The sequence below is a fragment of the Lonchura striata genome, chromosome 3 (genome assembly GCF_050655825.1).
Source record: "Lonchura striata isolate lonStrDom1 chromosome 3, ASM5065582v1, whole genome shotgun sequence".
In the NCBI taxonomy this organism is placed as follows: domain Eukaryota; kingdom Metazoa; phylum Chordata; class Aves; order Passeriformes; family Estrildidae; genus Lonchura; species Lonchura striata.
This window is the reverse complement of record NC_140705.1, coordinates 16,055,850-16,082,645: the sequence shown is the minus strand read 5'-3', so window position 1 is coordinate 16,082,645 and position 26,796 is coordinate 16,055,850. Positions and strand designations below refer to the sequence as shown.

General features: G+C 39.0%; 1 protein-coding gene across 5 annotated transcripts in view; it reads right to left on the bottom strand.

Moving 5' to 3' along the window:
• LOC144246077 (uncharacterized) overlaps window positions 1–26,796 on the bottom strand; it is a 220,947-nt gene that overhangs the window by 177,977 nt on the left and 16,174 nt on the right. The window lies entirely within an intron of this gene.

Here is a 26,796-nt window from a genome sequence, read left to right as displayed (position 1 = left end):
CCACCTTTCCATAGCAGATGCTGCTTGTTCAAGGCACACTGAAGGTCTGGGCTCCCAGCTTTTGAATTTCAAAGGCACCACTAGAGATAGTGGAAAGGAACTTTATTATTTGGGCCTTTTTTTCTTTATTTGTAGCTATTTTGGAGTTGATCACCTAAGGTTACTGTCAATGGAAACAAACTGGACTCTTCAGGATATTGCCCTATTGTGATCTGAATTGTGATCTGAACCCCACTTTTATGGAAGGACAGCTGACTATACAAATAACCAGGTGCAGCAGTGGGAAATTCCTGCCATCTTAATGTCACTAGGATTTTATTATCAATTTCAACTAACAAAGTGAAATTTCAAGGCAGTTGTGGATATCCTTTAGTTAGGTAGCACTATTTGCAGAAGCAGTTTGTCTACTCCCTCTAGCAGGAATTTAAAAAAAAAAAAAAAAAAAAAAGATGCTCATGTTTGAGTGAAGAAATAGAAAATTTTATTGTATTAAGCCCCCTGAAAGCAAGATGACACTCAGTGAAGAGTGTATTAGGTCAAATCCAATTATTTAGTAACTCCAAAGAGGTCAATGAAATTGCAGCATAGCCGAATTTGGTCCAGCACTGCAAGTTAAGAAAATTGAGCTAAATTCTGCCCAAGGAACATTCACTGAAGTAAGACTACACATTTAACAGACAGGAAAAAAATGAGCTTACACCACACACAGGATCAAGTCATGCTTGCTCTGGCTGCGAAAATCTCTAACCAAATGCAGTGGACTTACTCCTCTAATTTGAAGCAGCAAGATTTGGATTTTTCTTTTTACAGTTACATATAAGAATGTGATCACATTAGGAAGATTTTCTGTCATCACTTTTCCTTCAATTACAAAACAGAATACAGAGGGTAGGGGATGTTATGAAATCACAGTATTGGACTGAATCCCAAAACAAGGATTATATTAAATAAAAAGGGGAAATCAAGCTTGTTTCATGACTGTGGTGCTTCAGTTTTACTTAGATGATTCTAACAAAACTAATACTCATGTCTGATTTACAAATGTGCACATACCAAATACGGGATGGAAGATCTTAGGAGTTTTTGCTGGAAATATATGCTCCCTAGTGAAAGAAAAACCTGGTTTTGTTATTATATGACTAATCTTATTCACCTAATATTAGTACAATAATGGACTAAGATAACCTGTAGCTCCAATCACACAAATAGCCCCTCTTTTCACCTAATTCAGTGAGTTCCCTTTCTACCAAAGCAGCTAGAAAGCAAACTTTCTTCTAATATTATCGTGCACTAATTACAGCTAATGCTCTATGCTTAGAAAATGTAAAACTCCTTTCTTTTTCATTAAATGTAACATAGCTAATGGACTTTCAGAATCCTGCAGGCATTCTTAGGACTTTGCATAACTGGAGATGCAAACTGGGATCCTCATATCTATTCATCTGCCCAGTTCTTGAATTCCATTGAACAAGGTACTTACCTACTACTAAGGATGCAAACCCCAGTTTCCCACAAAAATGATCCATCAATACCTCACAGAAAGAGGATACCAATGTGAGTTTTCAGGCTGAGCCTTGAGTGAAAAATATGAGAAAGACTTAACGAAAAAACTTCCTGTGTAATGGTAGCAGTTTAGCTTTAAGTATCATCTGCTTTTTAAATTTTCATACACTAGAAGGACTAAAATACCACATAAATGTTACATTTTAAAAAAGGAAAGTCCTGGAAGTAACAGAAATAAATGGAGTTCTCAGTGGCAAATTCTGCACCCTTTCTGTGGGAGTCAGCCTGAGGAAGTGGGAGTAGAATCATACTAATTGGTAACAGAGTCATTCAGTTCACTCCTAGACTGGTACTAATTTCATTATTACACTATATAGAAATGTATAATTATTTACAAATAATTTCGCAAATAAATTGCCTGAATTTACACATGAATAAATCAGGCCAAAGTTAGGTTTTGCTCTGGAAAACGCATTTTTCAGCAGCTTATAAAGGCCCAGACTTTAAAAGAGGGACCGATGCAAACAGTGCCTCTGTAGGTTGTGTTGATCTTCTGTGCGAATTGGTTTAACACTAAGGATACACGGCACACAGAAACTCATATGGGCTGAACATTGCAAGGCTGCCAATTTAATTTGAAATGACTTGACAGAAAATCTCTAGGCCACCAAATGCTATTATAAAGCACTGTATTCTCATTAAAGGTCTGAGCCCTTTTTTTTTCTCCCTGAGGGCAGGCTCCTCGTGAGGCTGTCCCTCTGGCATAACATGTGATAGAGCTAATCTGTCTTCACTTGGACAGCATTGCGGATATGCAAACCCAGGTGGCACTAATAGGTTTACAGTAATAACTATGGAATTGGATACAGTATGTTACACTGTGAGAAATTCCCACAGATCAATTTTTGTGGTGAAGGTTAACCAACAGACATAGAGGCATAATAGTCTTCTTTCATGGGTCTGTTAACAATTTTATGGTTTTAAAAGTAAAAGAAGGACTCTCCCATATTTGGACTGAATATAAATATTTAACTTTTCAAACATATTTACAATATAAGTGCATAAAATTGCTCTCCTGGAAAGACAACTCCTGTTGTCAGTTCTTCCAGCACAAACCTGGACGAATTCCACTCACTTCAAAGAAAGATACCACTATAACTAAGAGCACAATATGCCCCCAAAATATCTGTAACATAAGATTGTGTCATACCATTTTGTTTGTACATTTAGTGGCAGTATTATAACTTTATTATTAGAAAGTACAGTGAGAATAAAATCGGCTGCATAACCATAATGAATGTACTATACAGTTGAAAATACCCTTGTTGTAATACAGCATTCTAGCCAGAGACACAAAATTGTGATCTGACCATTTGTGGTCATTAGAGATCCCATGGTACACTTTGTAAGATTAGGGGTTTTAATCTCAGGCTGCTGGCCAAATTCCAGCATGGGTAATTACATTCTCTCTACCTAAATTCCCCACATTTCACCTAAGGTGGTTGCATTTCCACGGTGCATGAAGGGTTCTTTGCACGTGGATTTTAAAATTCTGTACCTGTTAGTGTAAAAGGTGTTATAAAACATGTGATACCCTTGTTACAATTAAGTACATTCATTCCAGAAAAAAAGAAAGAGCCATCTGTCAATCAACTGCAACATTTAATGTACTGATTAAAAACATCATTTCAGCTCAAGAGGCACTCCTGTATTGTGGTATGTTATGTCTTTGCAGTCATAAATTCCATACCCCTGTTAGCTACCACAGATGGAACATATTGAGAAGTTAAACACACAGCACTGGTGACTGAAGAGGATGTATACAACCACACTGCAAATTCACCCAGCTTGTCAGCCCCCAAACAGCACTATTACCAGCTCAAGCCAGAGCATCTGTCTCACTTGAGACTAACAAAGAGATCTCCTAAAGGCAGTATAATCACCTAGGAGGGGGAGTTTGGAAACTGAAAACAAAGACAGACAAAAGAAATACATTTCTCAGTACACAGCCACCTGAGCACTTCCAAGGCAGGGTACCTGTCTACCTGCAGACAGGATGATGGGCAACTACCTCCCCAGGCAATTTATTACTCCCTCTGATGATTCAGGTAGTGCCTCCTACTGCAACACCTACTCACCCTCACTAGTAAGCAAAGACATATGGAAAGAGGGATGATGTACTCTGCAGCACTCCAAGATGGTTTTCCAGCCCAGAATACCACCTCATGTGTATCTTGATTTTGTCAGCCATTTTGGTTCATCTTACACAAAAAGAAATTGACTGGAAGTAAAATAACAAAGTATCACAAGAAAAAATAGCAATCAATAATACTTCCAAGCCTTTCTTTCACCAGCATCTTTTTGTCTCATTTTTGACAGTCATATTTTCAGTAAGAAACTTGATATTCCTCAAGCACAGAATGAAATAATTAGATTTGAGTTTCATATACCTAATTCATTTACTAAGGAGTAAAACAACATTTCAGGATTGTTCTAATAATTGATCCAGTGAGTCATGGGCCAGGTCTGGGGATGCTCAGTCTAGCAGAATAGCATCTTCATTTGGACTGAGACGGTTGCATTGAACCCAGTCATGTACAATTCAATTCTCAGAGTCTACTCTGATGAAACCAGACTTAAATATCTGTCTATCTATCTATCTATCTATCTATCTATCTATCTATCTATCTATCTATCTATCCATGCTAAGTACTGAACAAACAAATCACTTGGTTGAGCAGCGCTATGTGCAATATTGACATTAAATGCAGTTGGAAGCAGGAAATCACTGATTTTTCAATTGATATTGATTGTTATTAGGCAGACACTGTTGTACTGAATTAGCACAAAATCATCTGATACATGAAAAAACTACCATTAATCAAAGTAATACTAAGTGAATTTAACTGCAAACTTTAAAGTTTTTCTCATTTGTTTGAGCCTTCCACATCAATCTACACAACCTACTGACACATGAGATACAGTTTATTGCTAAAATGAATGTTCTCTTCTGTATTTACAAAAATGTCTCACGTGTGGGCCTTCACATCATAAAAAGACTTTATACAGCAGTTTCTCCTAGAAGGTTGTTTGAGAAATAATACCATGCAACTGTACTGCCAAGCTTTTTTTCCCCTAGAGAAAAGTAGAAGTATTTCAGACACGACATCTGATAACAATTTCAATAGCCTGTCTTTTTAATTTTGAATCTTCAGATTACTATACTATATCAGCATAGTTTTTGTTTTGATGTGGGATCATATTCAACCTGTATATAGCAAACTTAGGGATCACAACCAGTGCAGTCTCAAAGTCCAGGAGAAGAGCTTTCCTTCAGATCACACATAATCCAGAGTTTTCACACCCAGCTGTGTAGGCAGTCAATGAAGAGAAGTTAAATTAGAGCTGTGGAATACAATACTCTGTATTTCTCTTTATGCTTTGCATTGCACAGACATATTAAAATATGACTAATCCTATACAACATAGGCATCTCTGTGACGTATCCAGTTGGAATACAGTCTCTCTTTGATCCATGTCTTGCCAATAAGGATAGGAAGACACCTCAACACAACATTCAAGATGTACGAACAGAATGATGAACACAAATGAACTGTTATGTCCATTAAGTACAAAGAAATGACATAAAAATGCTGACTTGTCCAAAACCCCACCTAAAGAACCTAAGAAACCCTACCTAAAGAAAGGTAGAAATGGCTCTCAGTTATATCAAACTCTGGCTTGGTATCTTACTTGTATGATGCCTTCTTACTATATGTGCTTCCAAAGACACAGATTCCTCAATGCTTTATTGATTGGGGTCTTCAATTATAGCAACATCTTTGAGCAATGGAGGAAAACAAAACTATTTTCCATCAAAAAATTTAAACAATAAAATTTGAGTAGATTTTTCCTACATTACCTCTGAGGAAAAGGCCTGGCTGAATATTCCAGCTTTAGAGAAAGGTCTGAGCGAGTTTAAAGCAAATTAATAAATTAGTTAATTAATAAATTGGCACTTTCTGAAATGGTTACCACATTTTAAGTTAATCACATTTAAACCCAGCCTTTTCTCTCAAATTCTTCCTCTTTCAGTGAAATTTCACCGAAATCTGTTCCTACAATATCACACCATCAACCTCTGAATTTTCTTTATCTCAAGCAGATCTCTTTTTCCAAAAAAGTTGTCTAGTCTTCTTTGTTACACAGACCCTGCGAACGACAGCTAACTCAGTTTTATTCTTCCAGCTCATCTTCAACTCTCCTTTTCTCCATCCCCAGACATCAGCAGCTCTCATTCTCCCATTATGTAACCCACATTCCCCAATACAAATCACACCACTGAAATTACTGCTCCGCTTTGTTTTTTACCAGCTTATCTCCCTCTACTACTCCCTTCCCTCCCTCTATCATATCTGTCAAACTCCACAAGTTTCCCAACCTCTCTTTCCTCCTTCCAAGCTATCTCTGGATTGCCCCATGTGAATCCTACTCCTGTTGGCACCTTTCTGCCCCTCCCTTTTAGGCTTTGCTCTCTTGTTTGTTATTCACCAAGTTACTTTTCTCCTCTTTTGTCATTCACTTGCAGTGCATTTCTACCACAAAGTATCTTAATTATAATACTACAGAGAGAATTTTAAATCTCTGTTAATATGAAATGGAGATATTGAACCCATGTATTTCACACAGCTCAATACCTATTGTCTCACTCAGCCAAGTCTGTTGTAGGCCCCATGGGCAGCAGCATTTTCCCCTTGTATATCTGTACAGTACCAAGTACTCTCCTGGAGCTCAGCAAATAATAAAGCAGTTGTGTATCTTAAAGGAACCAGATAACACAGTAATAATGATCATAAGCATATGCAGTAACTTTTCTCCAGATGGATCCCAAAGCACTCTATACCATTTGCCAATTAACAGTAAAAAATGAAGTATTTACATAGGAATAATTTCACCCACGAACAATGGCATAATGCCAGCCATGCCTTAATTGCATGAAGTTACACAATACAAATTTAAGACAGGAAGTGAAGACTCACGTCACATTTTCAGGGAGAATTAAGGCTGGAGTATTATAATTACCAATACTAGTAGTAAAATATGAACAAATTTACAACAAAATAAATCACACTTATTTTCAGAATTGTGGAAATATCCTAACAATTTTTATCTGGTCAATGATGAGAACAGTTAATCCCAACCCAAAGTCTGAACACTTCAAAGACTGTTGCAATAAAAAAATAAAACAACCTCCACAAACAAACAAAAACAAAACCACCCAACAACTAGTGTAATCCTGAATAACTTTATTAAAAACTGGAAACTAGACAGGACCTGAGACTTCTTTAATAATTGTTGTAGTGATTTCACCCATCATAAACTGGGACTTCAGATGACAGGAAATATCAAGGTGTGGCAATCCAGAAAATAAACCAGTTTGACTGTGCATTCACGTATCCAGACTCAAATTTTAATTTAAAATAATTAGATTAATAAAAGCTGAGGATTAAGTAATTCCTGCTTATTTTTTCCTACACATTGGAAAAGTCACAGCTAAGTTTACCACTAATATTTAAACCAAGGTTCCATAAGTAAATGTAGCACTTACTTCTCAAAAGACTTTGAACTGGGTGAAGTCTTGGCATTGGTCAAATCATTTAGAATGTTTCCACTAACTTTAACACAGTCACAGATTCACTCACAGTCCATGGGATAGAAGAGTGTATAATGAAAAAAATACTTTGAATAAATTACTCAATGATTGCTCAAAATTTATGAATAATTTATTTGGAAAAGAGCATTTAACCATACATGAAGCTTGTCAAAGAGGGGCAAATATATTTCTGAGTCATTTATTCAACAATTAATGGAAAAAAACTATTCACAGATGTCATTCAAATAAGCTCTAGACTATAGTAACTTGGTTTCCAGTTGACTCAGTATGCCTTTTAGAAAAGTTCCAAGTTTTCTTGCACACTAAGCTTGCTCTTATTATTTGAGTTTCTCTTGTTTCTAATTTGCCCTTTCCCCCAGCAAAATAGCATCTTTTTTTCAGTACCACCACCACTATTGTAGGCCTGACTGGCTTTGAGTGCAAGCCCAGTATCCAGCTCTTATGAAGTGATCTTTCCCTTCACAAAGAAGCCAAGAAGTAAAGAAAAATGAACACGTATCTATATTTATTTATATATGTTTGAATTTCTGAATATATCTACTAGGTGAGAAGCAGAGAAGAATTCCACCTCAGAACAAGGACAGGAGTCAGAGGAAACACAGAAGAGGTGGGACAAGACTTGGTAGCTGCATTCCTTCCAAGCCTCTCTTCCAGCCATGTCCACACTTGGACACACCTGCCTGGAGTGATCCAAGAGCACAGTGCACAGCCAAAGATTTCCCTTCTCAAGCCACAACATGATTCATTGCAACCACTGGAGAAGTAGGTTGCTCTTGAAAAGAAATACTGGAATTTTGTGTAATTATGCTTTCTTAACTATAGAAATCTTAGATGCGGGAAATTCGTGTTGTTATCATTGTTTTTCCAATATGCATTTAAAATGTAGCATTGCAAACATTGGCTGGTGTTCCTGCCTCAGTGGGATTTTCCCAGTGCTTTGAGCACAGTATAATGGAGTGAACTCATCTTTCAGTAACTTGGCACCTTTTTCTTCAAATGCAACTTAAACAATAAAGGTCAGATTTAAAGACACAGCAAGACAAACAGCTCTGCTTTACTCTTTTTTTTTTTTATGTTATTCACTAGCATTTAATGAGAATTTCCAAGGCACTGCAAATCACCAAGAGTAAACAGGAATGAACTGCTAAGAAGAATTTACCTGAAAAGGAGGGAGAGGTAGAAGAGCTGTATGATGCTCTGATAAATATGAATACGTACTCTTTGTACACAATGTGTGCAGAAATTGGTGACTTATTTCTTGTGCTCTGAGTAAGAACAAAGGCAAAGTGAAAGAAGCAGAAAAGATCAGAGTGCAAGGCTGTATAATAGCTATTCCAAAGCAAAACAGCCACTATTTTTCAACCAAATCTGCTTTAAAATAATGGCTTGTAGAACTAGATACTAGTTACTAATATTTTCTTAATTTAGAATTTTCTAATGCAATATGATTTGGCATCTAGAATATATAATCATCACCAGAATGTAAATGCTATAATCCTCCTGACATCTATTCTACCTACTCTTTTTGATGCTATTTTGGCTTGACTCTAAGAAATTGTACCACAGCAAGTATTACTTTAATTAATAAAGGTTAAGCATAGCTGAGTGCTGCTTAGCAAAATCTTATTTACATGAATAAATAGCTGCCTAGAAATGATGAATACACACAGCAATGTGCATGCTTTCATTTCCACATAATATACATCCATTTACTCCCACTGTGCATTAGACTTATGTGCCCTGTATCCAGTCAAAGAGATTTATTTAACAGAGCATAATTTTAAAGGTGAGTTTTGAATCCTTGGACTGTTTGTTGGCCTATACCAAAGAACCCAGGTCTGGAGCTGGAAAGAAGATAAAAAGTATGTTTTGTGGTTTATGGTGCAAGTCACTCCTTCATTTATCCATCCCTGTCACACCTGAAACTGCACAGTGCCAAGGACAAGACACCACTGCAGGTGCTGCCTTTTGGAGGAGATGTGCAGCCCGGCCTTAGCCTACATGAAGCCAGCAGAAGGATGAGGTCATGGCTGGGAACAAAAGAAGCAATTTGGGGAACCTGCTGATCACTGAACAGCCCTGGGGCTTAGCACAGGCTTGGCAGGATGTCCAATCCTCTGACCTCGCTGATTAGCAAGATGGGAGAAGGGAGGAGAGGGGAGGAGTTTGTAAGGAAAATGAAAGAGCAATTGAATCTTGACAAAAACAACCTTCCTGAGACCCCCGTGTCTAATGTCAGCAGTTAATTTGCATTTTCACATTTAATTTGGACACTGCTGGACCAAAGCCTCCCAGGCACAACCTGTCACCACGCTGGTTTCAACGGTGTTAAAGTGGGATACATTTGTCCTGTAGTCTACATATTAAACATATTAAACTGCCATCATCTCCTCTTTATGCTTGTAGCACTAGACTGAGATTGCTTCTCGACATTCATTTCAAGCAGCAGCCTTGCCACACACATTACAGCAATTGTGCCACTGACCATTTAAAAACCAACACTCTGAAAGAGAAAAAAAACTCTTTCTTTTTCCCTGCCCTGTCCAGCAGATCAATGTTCAGGTCCCATCCATTCTCTATGGAAACGGCCCCTCTGTAAATATCCTGTTACCTAATATTTACTGCACTGGCACAGAGTCCCAAAGGTAAACTTGAAAAGAGGTGAGTTCAACCCTCATAAACAACTAACCAAGAAATGCTCTGGGAACAGCAGGCACATAGGATTCGTTAGCTGTACAGGGCTACAAAAGCCATTCACAACACCCTTCCTGACACTGCTTTACTTCTTCAGGACTCTGCTTGCTAATAAAACTGCAAAAGGATTAACCAAGGAGTTCCACAGAAATCGCCACAAAATGTCTTAGCATTTGCAAGCAGAAAACCCTTGGCATCGATTTTACAGATGACATACTGAAAAGGTTGGGGGTTTTTGTTGCTTTTTTTTTTTTCTGTTAAAGAAAATAGGATTAGAGGTAGAGGCTTTTATATACCACCACTTCTGAGACATATGTTCTGCTCTCCCACCAGTTATGAAGTGATTACTGGAGTGGCACAAACAGATTTTTTTAACAAAGTAAAGGTGTGATTTTCTCAGGTTCTGTGAGAACATGCACACTTATTTTTACCAACCCAATCTGTTTTCCAGTAGTTTAATGTCCGCAGGGTTTATAAGGCTATCTTAGGTGTTGGAATCAATGCAGTTTTCAGGGTGCTACCTGACTATGGAAGTTTAAAGAAAAAGACACAGAGAAAGCAGAAATTATATAAGACTCAACCTAACTTGGGGACCAATTTAAATATACAAAAAGATTGACCTTTTTTTTTCTCTTTGCCCATATACAGTACTTTAAAGCTTGAAGGCCTTCATATCATAAATACTTGCTTAGTTTTAGAAACCTCACTGAAGATCTATCCCTAAATAGATAGGGATACATATACAGTCTGAACTTTAAAAGTATTATTTTTACGCCACAGAAAGGAATTTGATCTTATAAATGCTTACTGCCAGGAGCAGCAATTCCCATGTGGGAAGTGGGACTTGATTTCTTGCACTTTGTCTATTTAAGCTAGCCATAAAATGTTACCAAAGGCACAATTGAAGAGACCCGATTATATATCCATTCAAACAAATTATTCAGTATATAAAAACCAAGAAAAGGATATTTCACTACAAGGCAGTGCAGAGAAAGCATTCACACCTGAATTGGACTGCTCACCTAGTCTAGATTCTCAGCCAAAAATCTATAAACCCACCAACAGAAGGCAATGCTCCTCCAACAGGCTCTTAAGTTAAATTTTGCTCTGTTACACTGGGACAAATTTAGAATAACCACTTCAAATGCAGTGAAGATACTCAGGACCAGAGGAAGTGAGAATAAAATTTGGTAGGGACTGTACAGGGAAGTAGTCAGTTAACATTTAATCCCTGATGAAAATCTTCATGATTGAGTCTCGCTGGTTTAAAAACCAGTTTATCTGAAAACCCTTTCATGGATATATTTCAAACTACCATACAGCATCTTAGCTCATAATTTAGCAACAGAATGTAGACTTTACATTTCCAGCCTGGTTGAAACCTATGCATTTGCAATTCTGCAATATTTTGATGCCATTTTAAGTATAACACTTCTGGGGAAAACAAAAACAAAAACAAAACAAAAACAAATACAAATACAAATACAAACCAAAACAAATGAAAAAAAACACCACCAGCCATTTCCTTTTCTGAATCACTGAAACTTTACAGGTAGATAAAAGTCTTACATAGGACATATCACTTCAGTATTTTTCTGCTCAAATGACTTTACTTTGTCAGTTCTCTTAAGGCAAGAGGGCTGTAGGGTATTTTCTTGACACGAGATAGCACAGCCCTCCTGATCAAAATTTTTTGGAAAACCAGTCTTCATCCTTAGCTCTATGCTGAGGGATTTGACAGTGAGGTCAAAGTCATTAGTCGCTGACAAAAGCCTTAGCAGGTCCCACTAAGCATGCTTGGTAGGATTTGCTGTTGTTGCTTGTAATTTTGGATTAAAAGTATTCCCTTCTCAACAACTGGGATTTTCAGTGCAGCCTCATCTGACTGAAGCTGGGCACATTCACAGGAGCAGAGAGATCTTGTGTCACAGCAGCACAGGTCGGGGAGACCCTTGGGCACAGGGCTGCACCCTGCACATGAGGCCCCTTTGAAATGCAGCTTTTCCTTTAACTGTAAAGTTGAAAGGAAAATGGAGACTGGGAAAAATGCTATGCATCAAAACTTAGAGACCAGATAATCCTTTTGTAGGAAGTATCCAGAGATAGCCCTGATCATTTCATTTAGACCCCTTACAATGCCAAAGGTACTTGTGACATCCAAGCTGTTCTTACAGCTTTGTTTTTCTCTGCTTGCCCATTACAGCATTTCCTACTCCTGAAACAGCTCCTCATTGATGAAATTGGTGATGTTTCACTCAGGTTTTTTCACATAAGTTATCTCCTCTTACCCCACTCCTTTATTTCCTGTTGGCTGTACCAAATTTGTATCAGAAAAAGCTGTGAACAAATAGACTTTCGCATTTTAAAATTTACTATGTATACTGATTTATCTCATGCCTACACAACAATAATCTCAAACATCTTGCATGAATTATAACATGGTATTTTTATTTACTTTTACTATCTGCTTATTACCATTAAAAAACCCACAAAAACAACAACAACAACAAAAAACAACAATAGAAATAAAAGTGCAATAATCTATGGGAATGCAAGACATAAGACATATCTGCTTTAGATACACAGAGGCAAAGAAATTAAAAGAGACTTAAACTCTGAGCCTATGTTTCATCCCTAATTTATTCCCTTGTACCCATATATGGAACACTCAGCACAATGAATCTGTGAAAAGACACAATAATGTGTTCTGGAACTGTGTACAACAAATTGATGGGGAATTTAATGTAACTCTGATCAAAGACTGGGTTAGAGATTTCAGTGATTAATAATGTCAGGCAAATAATTTATATTTTAATTCAGGCTTTCTTTAGTTTTTTTTGCTTTTATTCATACCCCAAATACTTTTGGGGAAGGAGGCTGCTGCTGAGGCATCCTATACAAGGCACCGAATGTTTGACAGCAGTCAGTACTTTGTGATTTAACTGCACTGGTATTTCTTAAAAGTAAGAGGTCATATGTCACAAAGCAATGTCAGGGTCTGAACCTCTTCTCTTAAAGATTACTAAAAATTGTTAATCTCATTTGCAACAGGAAGAACATACTAATCCTAATATTGCAGAGTATGATAGTACTCAAAACATGTTCACAAGTTCTCATAATCCTATATTCTAAGGAAGTAAAAATATCTTACATAGTATTAACATCAAATTGAACAGAAACTCATGCTCTGTGATAGATTATTTCCAAGAAAAAAAGCTTGCTTTTCCAAGTTCTTCCTGCCTCAAGCTTACTTTTTTAGATTTGCTATGTAATAAACCAAGATTTTTAAAGAGTGGATATTTGGAAAAAAATACAGAAACAATGTAATCTTTCCACTTTAAATACCCATGCTGAACTGACAAAGGAAAGTAAAAGGTATGCAGAATCACTGCAAATAAATTGCTACATGTGCTGTATCTCATAGATCTGCTGAACAGTTTTTATTACATTTTTGTTCATTGGTGATTGCTATAGAGATCTCTGCATTGCAAGTAGCCACACCATTTTAGTGCTTTGCTGTTTCAGAAGAGCAGATTTTCTTGATTAATAACAAAAGGTTTTGTTGGGATCAGAGCTGTTTCCCACCATCTCTATGCAAACCCGGCAACACAAACTGTGTACATTAGCATTTCAAGGAGCCTCCTATTAATGATGGCAAGAAAAGCTTCTCTCGGTGGGTAAAATCCATTTTGTCCTCTCTTGTGACATCTGTTCTAACTTTTAAAGCCAGAAAGGAAACTAGATAATGCCAGAGAGCCTTTTGATTTACTGTATTGGCACTTGTGATGATGCTTCAGACTATAAAAGCATGTAACCCTAGTGGACATACATGACTGTGTAAATGTGAACATCTGCATATTCCCACAACATAGGGTGAATTGAACAAGTAATTCCAAAGTTCTTTGTTAAACTTTTAACTATCTTTTCTTTTTTCAATATTTCATAATTATACTTTCAATTACTTCTACGCCATACAAAATTCAACATTTTAAATTGTATTTTTATGTAAATGTTTATTGCTACATGTGCTTTTTTAATTAATTTCATTTCCCAAAAGCTTTTCTTTTTCTTACATTTTTGTGAGTGAAGGCATTTAAGCAAATAGAGTTGGAGTTACTGAAACATGGTTAAAAAAATAAAACCCCAAACAGCGTAGAATAAGAAAACGTAAACTAAACCCTGCAGATTTCTTACCTCTTTACACCATCTGTGCAGTATTGCTCTTAGGCCTTTTACATTGGTCATCCTGGGAACAAAGCTGAAGGCAGATTCCAGCAGTTTTTCCATTCACTATTCATTCAGAGGTTCATCAGCTCCATATGGATCCAGCCAACTGCTGTGTTAAATCAGAGCCTTTTCCCAGAATTGACATGGTAATGAAGTCATGGTATTGCTCACAGAAAAGGCCTCCATAGGTATTTTCCTCTCTAACAAATCCAGCCTTTTCACCCCATTCACTCCCTAAAATTATCTCATAACATTACAACATCTGTGAACTGGGTTTTTGCCTTTTAATGTCTAGCATGTTTTATTACATGACTATGCATTACGTACTGGTTAACAAGACTCCTACACAACCAAGGACATAAACTTGCACTCTTCCCAGCTCAGATTGTTTCATACCCTTTCAATTTATATCTACTATATTTATTTTTCTGCAGATAGAGCTGTCCAAACTATTGATATACAAAATGAACTTTAATTTTTTTTTATTTCAGTCAGAAAGTGGCTTCAGAAATATTCCAGAATGAAAAACTCTTTAACCACAAAATGGTAAATCCATCTATACAAAAATTTGCTAAAGATAGCATGCATTAATGGCAACTATGTTCTAAAAGTTTCCTTCAGTTCATCATATGTATGAGCTTTGCTTTAACAGCAATGATTTAAGATTTTTAAGGAATAAATATGAGAAAGTTTATTTCTGCAATATTTCATCTGCAATAAATATGTAGATACTGCCTTGATATGAAAACACAAGGTAGCTTTATTGGAAAAGTATGTCTTACATGTATCAATAATGTACTTGAACAAATGTGATCTATAAAATGGGTATCATTACAGATGTGAATGTGTGCCCAAGGTTAGCCATGTGCTGACTGAAGAGACTGGTCTGTTACTTACAGTCAGTGTAGGTTTGTGAGATGGTTGTAAGACATGTTTCACTTCTGGTCTGCATGTATGCTGACATTATTTTTCTGTATGAGTTAGCACTGTGTTGGTAAATTCTGATGTTTTGGACTGGAAAGCAGAAAGATGCAGAAAGATAAAGTACACACAATTCCACTTCTGCACCCCAGCATAAGACCCATGCAAGTGCCTCAGCCAGAGGGAAGTAGTCTGGCTTACAAACAGTCAGTGGGTGCATGGGACAAGTGACTAAAGACTCTTCTTAGAGAAACTGTCCATGGTATCCCTCCTGACTCCTCTTACAGCGCTGGACCCAGCACCTCAAGGCAGACATGGTAGAGTTACTCCATGTGCAGACAAGGAGTAAACTAAAAGTAAACTAAAATTATCAAAGGAATAGAACAGTTGCTCTAAGAAGAAATAAGTGACAAAAAAAGATTAGAGTTCCAATTTGAAAAGGAGCTAGCTGAGAGAGGGAATATAAGTAAGGTTTCTAGAATCACAAAGCAGAAGTCTTCAGCAACTTTTGCAATTCTATAATTATGGGTCACTTGATTAAATCAGTAAGTGATTTAAAAGAGGTAAAAGCACTTCTTTATAAAGCATCTACTGAACCTCTAGAGCCTGATGATGCAGAAGGGTGAGGAGGGAAACTGCAAGTGTAGGATCATTAAAAAATAAGATAACTTGATGGACCACGAGTCCATAAGCAGATGCTGAAAGAGCTGCAGGGCTACAGTCTAACATCCCTAACACAACCACTCCAGGTGTGGGAGGGAAGTGAAGAAGAATGATTTGCAGAAAGTGACCAGGTTAGTATGGTCTCCCTAAATAACATTTCCTGTTTCTGCTTTCAGAGACAACACCTGGGCAGCTGGACACTGGTCTGACCCAACTAGTGTCATTGCAAAGTCCTGGTTTACATCTTGTGAATGTCATTCAGCCACCACTCCAGAGCTTAGTGTTCATTCTGCTGGAGCAATGACTGCCATACTCTGCCAAAACTGGCATCAAACAGAGATCTGCTATTCAAAGTAAAGCCCTCTAAAGGTAGATGGAGCATAAGACCAAGTCATAGAGAACAAAGAACTGTTTTGAAGCTGAAACTGAGAGACATCTTATTTTCATCTGACACAAAATTATAGTGTCTCCAGTATGAGAAGACACACTTTATCAGTGAGTGACAATTAATAGGTTTTTTATGGGGGGGGAGGGGGGGGGCTCCAACTGAGTATCAGAAACCACATATAGTCAGTATCCACCTATAGAAAAGTATCCTTGTCTGTGCTTACTGCAGTGAAGTGCACTATCATGATTCTTGAGATGTATGTTACTCAGTCAAAAAGGAGCAACAAAAAATACTGGTAGAACACATATGCTCCTTATGGGTGAATTAACTCATTATTAGTTAGATTAGCCAAACAAACATCTTTAATCCTGACATGTTTAAGTCTGTGATGTTTAAGAATACAAAGGTCCAAGTCTGAAGATATTTCTTCTATACTTGTAATTTCAGAGGGCTAGAGTGACAGCTCCACCAGCACAGTTACTCAGAAACATCACCCAGGGTGCACCCAAGCCTGACCTGGGATAATTGACAATAGCCCCAAGAAGAGTAAAGAAGCACTTGATGAACAACATCCTTAAAATACTTCTGGCAATTGGGAAAAAAAAAAAAAACAACATGCTGCTTGCATAAAAATAGAAAGAAATTAAGATTAAATAACATCTGCAAAGAAACACTGCAGAAGAAAAACATATGGAACTTCTATAGTAGATTATGCAAAGAATACCCCTTACAAAATAAATTTGTTTTACCTATCCATGAAAACCAGCTGCTGAGTCAGAGTCAGCCCACTCCATTTGTTCATGCTTTGACTTTCAAGTTAACTAAAGTTTCTAACACCTAACACAATGCTGACTGCTGACAGAGGGCACACAGAGCAAAGACAAATACCACTCTACCTACAGGCCTATCTGGTCCCTCTGAAATCAGACAGGACTCCTTCTTGTGAAGTGATACTGGGCTTTGATGCAACCATTGCTGCAGGAAAAATGTGGAACTGAGAGCAACGCCCAGGCAAGTTTCAAGTCCTGGTTAGTAAATCCTGCTGTAGCGGCCTCACACACCAAAAGGATGGTTTCTACCAATATTTTCTGTTTCCCTGTGGCACCAGGCAGTTATGAAGAGGAAACATCACTATCCTCAAGAAATCACACACGCTGTCTCCACACCAGGCAGCAGAGTTTCCAAGCTGGTTAAAGCCAAGCTGTCCTGCATAGCAGAGAGCTGAGGTGTTGACTGGCCCCTTGGAGAGCAGTGGAGGGCAGGGGGAGGGGACACAAATCCCCACTGCTGCTGAGGGAGATGCACTTGCTCTGTCTCTGAGGACAAATGCTAAAGAAGTTGGCCATTCTCTGTGTTTGGACACCTACTGACAACTGATCTCATCCTTTCTTGGAAAGAGCTTTTTAACTATTCAGTGCACTGTAGACCTTTTTATTCACAAATAGCTGTTTCAAAGTAGCCTGAGGCATGGATGTATGTCATTGTGTTGCAATTGCCTCCACAATATTTGCAAAGGGATTGTTTATCTATTAGGTATTATGCATCTCCCCCACTTGCTTCTTCCTAGAGGCTACTATGAAGAACAATACAATTGTGCTTGAAAGTCTTTTAAGCCAGTACACAACCATCCCTCTGAACAGCTCACGCAATGTATTTACAAAATGACTACACCCAATATTCTGAGATTTTGATGTAGTATCTCCATGTCTGCCACTTACCTATAAATCTGTGTATGCCAGAGGTAATGATGATGGAGGGAAAAGACTGCTGGACTGGAATGGGACACTTGCACCTGGTCAGAATGGTGCTTGTTCCTTGCTCAGAGCTGCTCAGGCCTGCTCAGGACTGCTCTAACTGCCAGGAGAAACTAAAGAGGTAAATTTGTCTCCTCAGCCAAGACTTGCAGATGTAAGCCTGTATTCTAGCTCCTTCTTGCATGCCTGTAACAGTGCTTTCCACTGCAACTTCAGTATGGGTACAGGCTGTTTGATTCAGTGACACTACACGAGACAGGAAAAAATTTCCCTCTGCTCCTCAGTTACATTTATTAGATTTGTAATAAATGAAAGTAAATGAAGACATAATTTTGTTGGAATAAGAACCACAGGAGTTTGTAAAGGAAAGCAGAATCTTTTGAAGCCTTTTTCAGTGCATCCCACCCTGGATGAAGCAGCATCTACTTCACATCTACTCAGGGATTTGATGCAGCAAGATAATCAGTTAATTCCAGTTACACTAATGAGCTGGAAAAAAATCTCCAGCATGAAGAACCGCTTTGCTAGCCATTCCAAAGAGGGGCTGCCTTAACACAGAGGTTTCCTGCCAACCCAGGGGCCTGCATTTGGGATGTCACAAAAAGAGACCTCCAAGCCTGGCAAAAGCTGAGGATTCATGTAGGATCCATTGAAGTTGTGACAGATTTCAAAATATCAGAAGTGACTTCATGTCCCTCTGAAAGATATTGAAAGGATCTGAGGCACCAGTAGTCTTCTCTTTTATCCTCCCAGGAGGGCACTGGGACCCAGGCAGAGTAAACAAGTGCATAGGGTGAAGGATTGGCCATAAGATTGGTGCCATGCTCAGAGCTTTGGATTCGCTGATCTGGGATGTGCCTTCGAGAGACCAGGCTTGTCAACAGTAGATGGGGCACACTTGCTCTAGTGGGGTAAAAGTGTTTTGGGGAGCAAGTTGGTGGGACTTATTAGCCAGGGCTTTAAACTAGATTCAGTAGAGAAGGGGATGTTCTACCAGGTGTCAATATGGAACCAGGAAAAAACAGCCCTAAAGCAAGGAAACGCCAAAAACATTCCCAAAGGAATTGGAGAAGGCTCCTCTCAAAAGATGAGGAGATCAATAGCTCAGTTACACTAATGTATGCAGCATGGGTAACAGACAGGATGAGTTGGAAACCATGGTGCAATTAGAGAACTACAACCTAATTGCTCTCACAGAAATGTGGTGGGATGAGTTGTCATGTTTGACTAATGCATGGCAAATGAGGCCCACAAGCCTTGCAGAAGAGACAGGCTGGGAAGGGGGGCCAGGGGGTTTCCACTCTATGTTAAGGAGGGGATAGATTGTGGAGAGCTTCCTCTCAGTAGCCATGAATAGGCTGAGAGCTTGTGGGTAAAACTCCAGGACAGGACCAACAAAGGACACCTTTGGGTGTTGGGCGTCTACTCTAGACCACCTGATCAGGAGCCTATTGATGAGGCTTTTTTGCCTCACATACAGGAAGTGTTGCACTGGCACGTTCTCATCCTGATGGGTGATTTTAACCACCTGGACATCTGCTGGGAAAGCAATACAGCTGTCTGCAAGAAGTGCAGGAGACTCTTGGATGTTTAGAGGACAAATTCCTACTCCAAGTGCTAGACAAGGCAACAAGAGGTGAGGCATTACTGGACCTGGTGCTCACCCATGTGGATGAGCTCACATAAGGAATTAAGATGGGAGGCAGCCTGAGCTGTGGTGACCAGCTCTAACCTGGTGAGGAACAAAGTCAAGACCCTGAAGTTTGCAAGAGTGAACATCCAGCTGTTTAAGGAGTTGGTGAATGAGATCCCCTGAATAACTGGCCTTAAGGACACAGGGGCTAAACAGACCTGGCAGCTATTTAAAGCATCTTTCTCATAAGAGAGCTCTCAATCCCAGTGTGCAGAAAATCAAGCAAGGTAGGACAGAAACTAGTACAGCTGGACAAGAATCTGCTTCTTATACTGAGGGATAAGAAATGAAATGCACAGCCAGTGAATGCAGGGACAGGTCGCCTGGGAAGACTACAGATTTTCCCAGCTAGAATTAGCTGGGTTTTGAGGCACAAAAAGCCCAGAATATGAAGGAGACTATGCTGCTGTTTCCAGTGGAGGAATGAGGAAAGACATTTCAGAGTCTTCAATCCTCAAAATTTTCCTAGGTATAAACACCCAATATACAGAATGTAAAACATCATATTAATCACATGTATAAGTTTAGGACCACAACATGATAAAAACACTGATTTTTTTTTTTTTCTCCATAGCTCATGGCATTCCATTCTGTTCTGATTAAACCAGCAGATATCTTTGCCTTTTTCTTTCAAAGGGCAAACACATTCTTTTACTCTCCCATCAAAGGGTCCTTTGACTTTTCACCTCCCTTGGTTTTAGTTCAGCTTCCAACAACAGTCACTTAGGGATTCTTGGAAATCAACAGTAAGTGTACATTTCTAATTTTTATCTCACTATTTTCAATAGGGGTGGGGCTTGGGGCTTTTTTTCATTTCTGGGCAAGTATTTTCAGCTTCCCTCTCATCTGTTCCATTCTGGAATGACTGCTATCCTTGCCACTTCTTTACATTTTTGCTTTTCACTTGATGTTTGTGTTTAGGTATATACTTTATCCACGTTGTTTAAAATCAAACCACCACCTGCCACTTTTCTTTGCATTGACCAACAGTTCCCAAATAATCGCTGCCTCTACATTTAATCCATCACAAGCCACAGAAAACCCTTGAATTTAAGACTATCGATTATAATCCACCGACACATAAATCAATAAAGAAATTTAGTTCAACTAAAGACCACCCATACTACCCAAACTAAAAATTAAACAGCAAAGTAGTAAGATATTTCACTGGTTACTTCTGCATTTATCTTCTAGGTGTCTTTTTGGCCCTCCATAAGAGCACAAACAGTTCAGATAAGCATTAGGGCACAGAAAAAGAACATATCCATTAAATAAGGTACTCATTAACAGTAAATTTCAGCATCCAGATTCCTTGCCGATATGCCAAGAAAATCAAGATGAAGGACTGGCAGGAATTTCAGGCCTGCTGTATATATTCTTCTGTAATTTCTTTTAAGATGAGGTGGGGAAAAATGCGCTTAGTTGTTTTTAGACTCTTCAGAAAGAAACAAAGTTTGCTTTGAAGTTCACAAACTTGCAAATCTTTTAGCTCAGGGCTGTTATATTGAACTGCTTGTTAAGTGCAGAGGGAACAATCTGTTGCACTATTAATTTAAGAGATCTATATACCTGCACTACTAATGATGCTGGCATTAATAAAGGAGGGAGTGCATCCTTCATAAGACCTGATCCTGCAGTGAACTTCACATTGGCAGGTTATGTATCAGTCTGGAACTTGCAGCCAGAGCAAGTACCAAGTTCCTATTTTCTTTTCTTTACAGTTTGTTTACAACTTTTGCAACTTGCTTAATTTCATGTCAATTTAGAAACTTTAGGTGATCACCAACTGATTATTGAGTTCAGCAAGAGATGTGACAACAAGACATTTGAGTTCATTTGCATTTAGCTTATTTAGCCATGTTAACTGCAGCCATAGCAGAGCCCAGGTACCTGTGGAGGGCTGCTTTCTAACAGCACAAACATCATAAACAGAAAAACAGAGAAAATATTTCAATAAGCAAAGCATCTGAGAACCTTCAGGGCATTACACAGCACTGGAGCAGGTGCACAGGGGGGTATGCACTGGCCTCCATCCCTGTGCTGGGTGAGCAGGCCACTCTGGAAAGGCATAGTATAGCAAAAAATCACAATTATATAGGCTGGATATAGGCTGGAAATTAGCTGCTGGAATAAGTGAAACAGTTTCAGTGTTTATCTGTCAGTGTCAGTTTTTAAGTTAATGGTCAGTGACTGCTGAGCCATGGAACTGACTCAGAGGCAGACAGTTGGGGACTCTGGTTCAACACTCCCTAGAGACTGAGCTTATTGATTAGATGTTCACTGACTACAACTGGTGTCATTTGAGGTGCCAAGAAGATGCAAGCAGGCTCTCCTCAGTGGTGCCAACAAGAAGGCAGCAGGCAGAAACAGATGTACAGGAAGTTCCACCTGAATATGAGGAAGACCAACCTTTCTGTGCAAGTGACCAGAACAGGCTGCCCAGAGAGGCTGTGGAGTCTCCCTCACTGGATATTCAAGAACTATCTGGACACAAATCTGTCCAGTGTGCTCTGAGATGACTCTGCAGGAGCAGGAAGGTTGGAACAGATGACCCACTGTGGTCTCTTCCAACCTGACCCACTCTGATACTTTGGTGTGTCTCATCTGAATTCCAAAAATCCTGCTCCTCAATGAGCAACTCTGCAAGACTCCATTTTAGTCATTTGGACTTTGTGAGAGATGGAAATATAAAAACATACTTCCTAGCACTGACAAGAGATACCCTGTGTGATTGCAGTGCAAGGGATGTTGCTGCAGAAGGTCTTATGGATGTTTATGGAGAACAGAAAGGTGCATTCTGGAAAAGGAGACAAAAATTGCAAACCAAATTAGCTGGGCTACAGCAAAAGCCCACAACCTTGTCACAGATACTCATAAATAAAGGCAGCCTTTGAACTGTATGTTATATGCAGCAGGCTGCTGCTGCTGAGCCTCAAACAGGATAGGAGTGACAGATTAGGCAGCTTCTCTTCTAGCTAGAAACATACCTCAACTGATTTTGGGGAAAAAAGCTCCCCAGTTCTGTTTCTCATTGGAATTGACTCCTCACAATGAAGGCTAATTCTTAATCTGATATTTATTCAGTTTACTGCTTTTCTGCATTGTCCACATCTGGACAATGGACATTTATTCTAGCTGTGGTTGAGATGGCAATTCCATTCTAAGTCTCTGCATACATCAATGGATACCTTTCAGCTGAACTTTCTCATGCTTGTTCTCAAGCCGGAGCTTGCATATTTTTTTCTGAAAGATAGGAGTATACATGTACTCCTTTCCTAACCTCTCATATTTAAACATGAGAACACAACATTTTAACAGAATGCTTTTGATACAGAATGTTTTTTTATTTTTCTTTTTGAGTCTTTCAATTTTAAAGCAACACTGAAGATATAGGAACAAGTGTTTCTTCAAATGCTATCACAAATGCAAGAAAGGCACAAGACTGTCTAGGAAAGGTAAGGTTTATAAAGGAAAAGGAACACCACTGCTCTCATTTGTGCATGAACTCCAACAGGAGGGTGAAGCATGTGACTGTGAGAAAGTTTGAGTCACATTTGCATACAAATAGTTAAAGAGCACTCAAATGAGTCATGAAAATTCACTCTGTTTCTAAAAATGAGTGGAAATGCTAATGCAATGGTAAGGCTGAGATTTCAATTGATGATAAGCAAAATTATTTACTGTTCTGGTTTCAAAGAAACTCTAACTTCTGCTCATTATTCCTACCTACTACAACAGGCCATACAACATTCGTTCAATTCAGACCTTGCCAGTATTTATCTATATACATTTTTTTATTATTTGGGTCTTTTTTAAGGGAGAGTGGATTTTTTTTTTTTTTTTGTGTCATACCACGTTATTTTCCCTTCATTAATAGCAAAGTATGTATCACAAGGGGTAATAGTGATATCTTACGAACAAATCATAAATATACTTAAACTCTGTGCTCTGGTAAAAACATAATGGTCTAGGATGGTCTAATGTGTTGTTCAGGAAAGCAAAGAAGGTGTCAGTGCTGGGATTTGTGCAAGAGAAAGATGGGAAGGGAAAAGAGATACCCTTTTCTGGAAGAAGGCATGGATGTTTACTTTCAGAGCTGAGTAAAGGCAGTATAGAGGATGCTGGAAAGTCAGTTAGGATGAGTAGATTTTTCTGTCACTACAGTGAAAAAAAAAAATTAAAAGTTAAAATCATGTGAATGCTTTTCATGTCCAGAGTCCAGGAGACAAAGTGGCAGGCTTACCACAGCTTGAAGAGCTCACTCTCCATTCACAAATGTTTATAAAAGCCAAGGTAATGCAGCAAAGAGCAAAAAGTTAAAAGGATTTTTCTTTCTCCAGTACTAAGTGGAGCAGCTGAACAACTCAGAAAGATGACTCTCACTGACAACCCTGCTCCTGTACCAGCACCCATCCACACCACAGGTAACACTTCCATTGCTCTAGGGGAATACATCACGTGAGGACTACAGGAACGAAGTACTGCCTGACTTTTGCATCTGTCATCCTCACAAGCTGCCTGGTTTTAAAACATTAGCAAAAATGGCAAGGTAACAGCTTGTGTTTGTTCTGTCATCCCCCCACTTCAAGACCCCTGACGCACTGAGAGACAGACTGTGGGTCAGGTTCTGCTCTGCCCCGTTCTTTCTGTCGTTATTTACACCTGAACAAACTGAGTGGAAAACATGCAAAATGGTACCATTTTGTTTTGATAGTGTTTTACCCTCACTTCACAGGGGTGAGAATGAATAGACAGGGTGCAAGGCAGTGGAGAATCAGGGATTCTGTATATTAAAAAACAGTACAGACAGCACAGAAAGTGTCAAACGCCATACAAAAGGACTGCTCATGCATTCACGCTCAGCATCTGTGATCTGGACAGTATAAACAGAAGTCACTGTCTTTGGGCTATGTGGATTTTACAGGGTTTTGTTTATATAATTTAAAAATCAGCAGACCTGCAAGGCTGAATGTTGCAGGATGCTTTGCAAACAGCAATTTCACCCATACAGAAGCTTCTGGAGCTTACAAGAGGAGTTCCCTCATTCTTGATAGATGGTGAAAGCTATTGTCAGATGACTGATACTGGCTCTCTGCCACATGATGCTGGAGCCTACAGTATCAATTAAAAACCCTCAAACAATTTGAAGAATTGCCTGTCTGAAGCTCTGATTAGCTAGGATGCCTTCCCCTTCCATATGGAGTTGGACAAGTAATATCAACTAGGAGGGAAGCCTTTCTGCCACTCTGAAGGATTAAGATCTGTGGCTTCATATGCAAGAAGACTCCCCAAAAGAGATCTTTGATGCTTACAGCCAAGATGTGCTAATAAAGCCTGAAAGGGTGGACTCTGCCTTAGTCCCTCAGCCAGGCACAGGAGCTGAATTTGCAGATGTGCGAGAGCCAAGAAGGATGGGAGCAGCACGGTGGCTGAGAGTGAAGGAGAAGGAAAGTAACAACCAGCAGAGCCAAGAGCTGCTCCTGTCTATGTCAGCTTCCAATGACAGCTGATGGTAACCAAAATGGCATCATGGCCTTGTCATCCCCAGCAGGAAAGGGGTTGACAGCAGATCTGCAGTAGGAAAAACATGAGCATGTTTTCACACAGACTGCCTAGAAGACAATTTAACTTCCACTCTGCCCAGCTACTGTCAGCAAAGCCGCACACACATGAGGGGTGGAGCGCATCTTAAGGAGTGATTTGAAGGCAAGTGGCTGGAAAGAATTTTCCAGACCTTTGTCCCACATATGGAGGACAGGACACCAGAGAGTGTGAAGATATCTGTGTGGTAAAAGGACAAGTGTGTGGTGCAGGCCGGCATCGCTACCAGAGCAAAGGTCAAGTTCAGCTATGCAGTAAGTTAGCAGAGCTGGAAAGATCGGATAAAGAGTCCAAAAAAAGAACAAGGGATTTTTTTTGCCTGGAGCACAAAGGATGTTAGGTGAAGTTAGTGGTTGTAGATGCAGGTTTTCCTCTTTAACCATCTGGTTTGTGAATTGATGGCATTTTTTGTTGTTTGGAAGAAAATTTCCCGCATTCTGGGATTTTGTTTTGGTCTCCCTCATACTGCAAGTGCTCTTCAGAGCTATTAAGTTGAACAACCACTAGTTAAGCACTTAAAGATGGGCTCTGACAGGTTTCCCAAGCTGCTTCTGAAATGTATTTGGCAAATAAATTCCTCCTCATCTGCTAATTTCAGACTTTTAAAATAATTTAGCTCTCAAGTACATAACATAATGTTATTATCTTGTTCTTTACAATCTGAGGGCAGAATCTATTTAGAACGTGAGCAGGCTGGCTGTGTGCAAGTGACAAGCTTTAGATAAAATTCACTTGCCAACCCAGAGCAGTGAAACAAATTCCCTCTCTGTTCTCACAGGCACCTGTTACACTAGCCAAAAACCAGACACATCCCACATACACATTCACAAACACACCTGAAGCTGAATCCAAAGCTGTGACCTGACAGGGAGTCTTTCTCTCTGGAAGGTCTCACTGGATTTGCATCAGGCTCCATAGGTGTAAAGCATGAAGACTACTGAGTCTCCATCAAAGGAGTTTCCAGTGCCTGTTTTATGTCTTACCCACAGCCACCCCCATAACAGCTGATTCACACAGACAGCCTGCTTATTCTATACAGGACTGTACATTTGCAGCTTATATACATGTGCTTCACTCCACAAAACACTACCAAAATAGCAGAAAAGAGAGAAATTGGCACACTCCAGACTGCTCCTTAAAACCTTCTGCAAGGTGTGTTGCTGCTCTCAGTACAGAGCAGAGAGTATCATGTCCCCAAATAGCTATGTCTTTGTCAGCTTTAAAAAAGAAACATCTGCATTTCAGAAAAAAAAAAACAAAAACCACCCAGTCAATAAAAAAAATGCCAAAAACTTTCCTATAATTTTTTTTTTCCTTAATAGAATCTATAAAAACACTTCTGAAAACAAAGAAGAAGCTCATATAAAGAGAAATAAAATCATACTTCAGAAGAAAACCAATATTATTCTCCTGAACATTTTCTCAGGAAATTCGAAGTGGTCTGATGCTTACAAGGCCTGTCAAAACCCAAGGCTTCATATCCCATTCTTCCCAGATCAGACTGCAATTTAGGGTTCCCATTGCACCAGCTGAAAGTCCCAGATGGCCACTTCTGGAGTGTTTCTTATCTGATGATTATAAGAACCTCACTGGATCAACCCAGAACCTATGTCTCCCATAACCTAGGAAACTGATTCAACATTACAACTCACAGGCTGTCCTAACAGGAGGTAGAAAT